The following is a 2,471-nucleotide window of genomic DNA, read 5'->3' on the forward strand; positions in this document are numbered from 1 at the left end:
GAAAGAATTTAGACAGTAAACAGTTTGCTAGGGTTTCGAAACTACTGGTGGTTTTAAGGGAAAAATTAATATTAATAAAAAATAAATTCAGCCTACAGATAGAAATTCCGACTATAGTAAACACTCCATTAACAATACATGTTAATGAAGAAAGCACTGACTCAGACGAAGAACATACAACTGTAGGTGAGAAAGACATTAAAGAAGAAGATCTTCACGATCTAACAATACCAGCAACATTAGTGCTGGAGGAAGCAAGTACTACCAATAACTCAGCTGACTTAGAAAATACCTTAACCATGGCTGAACAAGCAGCAGCCATTAGGTCTTACATTAAGGATGTCGCTTGCGCAGTGCCAGAATTTGATGGACAAAAGATCCATTTACAACGATTCATTAAGGCAATCAAATTGGTAGACTTAGCTAAAGGACCATTTGAGGACATTGCAGTTGAGGTTGTTAAGTCAAAAATAGTTGGCACAATTTTGAACTCAGTTGACAATGAAACGACAATTCCAGCAATTATAAACAAATTGCAGAAAGTAGTTGTCGGTGAGACCTCTGGTAATGTCAAAGCAAAGCTATTAACAGTTCAGCAAAGAGGTAAAACTGCAACGCAATTTACCGCTGAGGTTGATAGACTGAGAAAGCTATTGGAGGCTTCCTTTGTTGATGAGGGTATACCTCTGGAACATGCCACCAGTCTAAGTACTAGAGAGGCAATTGACACTCTGATAAACCGCGCTGAGCACGAAAGTGTCAAAACAGTGCTAGAAGCAGGGACTTGCACCACTATGGATGCAGCGATAAGCGCATACATAAAAACGAGTGCAAGAGTTACCAGTGACATCAATAAAGTGATGTACTTTAGAGGTAACAGATCTAACAGAGGATACGGCAATGTCAATAGAGGCTATAACCGGGGTAGAGGCTCCAATACCAATGGTTATAGAGGCAGCTATAACAACAGTTGGCAAAATGGAGGTTACCAGAATAACGGTTATCAAAACCGCAATACTGGAAACAGTGGCCGCTACAATAGCAACAATAGAGGCCGCAATAATGGAAACAGAGGCCGTAATAATAATGGCAATAATGCCTATGTGCGAGTAACCCAAGATCAGGGAAACTCGCAACAGCCCTTGGGTACCCAGTAGGAGAAGATCGTAGAGTATTTATTATAATCTCAACATATTCACCACATTCATTCACATAGAAACAGGTGAGAAACTTGTTTTCCTTCTCGATACAGGTGCAGATATCTCTATTCTCAAAGAGAATTCTGACAAATTTTCTAATATTCAAATAGCTAACAAAATAAATATTCAAGGCATAAACCAACAGATAGTTCAGTCTCAGGGACAGACTTTTATTGAGATACAGACAGGTAAATACATTATTCCACATAACTTTCATTTAGTAGATACAAATTTTCCCATACCGTGTGATGGAATAATAGGAATAGATTTCATTAAAAAATATAATTGCCAACTTGATTTCAAACCAGCAGAAGACCAAACCAAACCAACAATTTGAAATTTCCCATTTATGTTCCAATAACGTACAGCTCTGGTAATAACACAACTCTATTACCAGCAAGATCCCAAGTTGTCCGTAGATTAATGGTGTCATCAAAAGATGATAACATTTTTATTCCGAACCAGGAAATACAAACTGGTATTTATGTTGAAAACACAATAGCAGCATCTAGTAGTGCATTTGTCCGAATTTTGAACACAGGAGATTCTGATCGATTGGTCAATATAGAAAATTTAAAATATGAGCCACTTTCGGATTACAATGTAGTTCGGGCAAATAGCGAGAACAGAAATAAAACTGTTTTGTCTCAGTTGAGGAGAAATTTCCCAAAATTGTTTAAATTACAATTGGAAACTTTATGCAGTAAATATACAGATATATTTGCATTAGAATCAGAACCAATAACGGTTAATAATTTTTATAAACAACAGTTGAGATTGAGGGATGATGAGCCAGTATACACAAAGAATTATAGAAGTCCTCATGGTCAGGTAGAAGAAGTACAGGCCCAGGTACAGAAGTTAATAAAAGATAAAATAGTTGAACCATCAATTTCAGAGTACAATAGCCCTTTGCTGTTAGTACCTAAAAAGTCAAGCCCGGGTTCAGATAAAAAGAAATGGAGATTAGTAATAGACTATCGTCAAATTAATAAGAAACTTTTGGCTGACAGATTTCCACTACCGAGAATAGATGATATTTTGGACCAACTTGGTCGAGCAAAGTATTTTGCTTGCCTCGACTTAATGTCAGGTTTTCATCAAATTGAGCTGGATGAAGGCTCAAGAGATATAACATCTTTCTCAACCAACAATGGCTCATATCGTTTCACGCGATTGCCATTTGGTTTAAAAATAGCGCCTAATTCATTTCAGAGAATGATGACTGTAGCATTCTCTGGAATAGAACCGTCTCAGGCACTCCTTTATATG

This window comes from Drosophila erecta, unplaced genomic scaffold, assembly GCF_003286155.1.
Source record: "Drosophila erecta strain 14021-0224.00,06,07 unplaced genomic scaffold, DereRS2 tig00000556-arrow-arrow-pilon, whole genome shotgun sequence".
Taxonomy (NCBI): Eukaryota; Metazoa; Arthropoda; class Insecta; order Diptera; family Drosophilidae; genus Drosophila; species Drosophila erecta.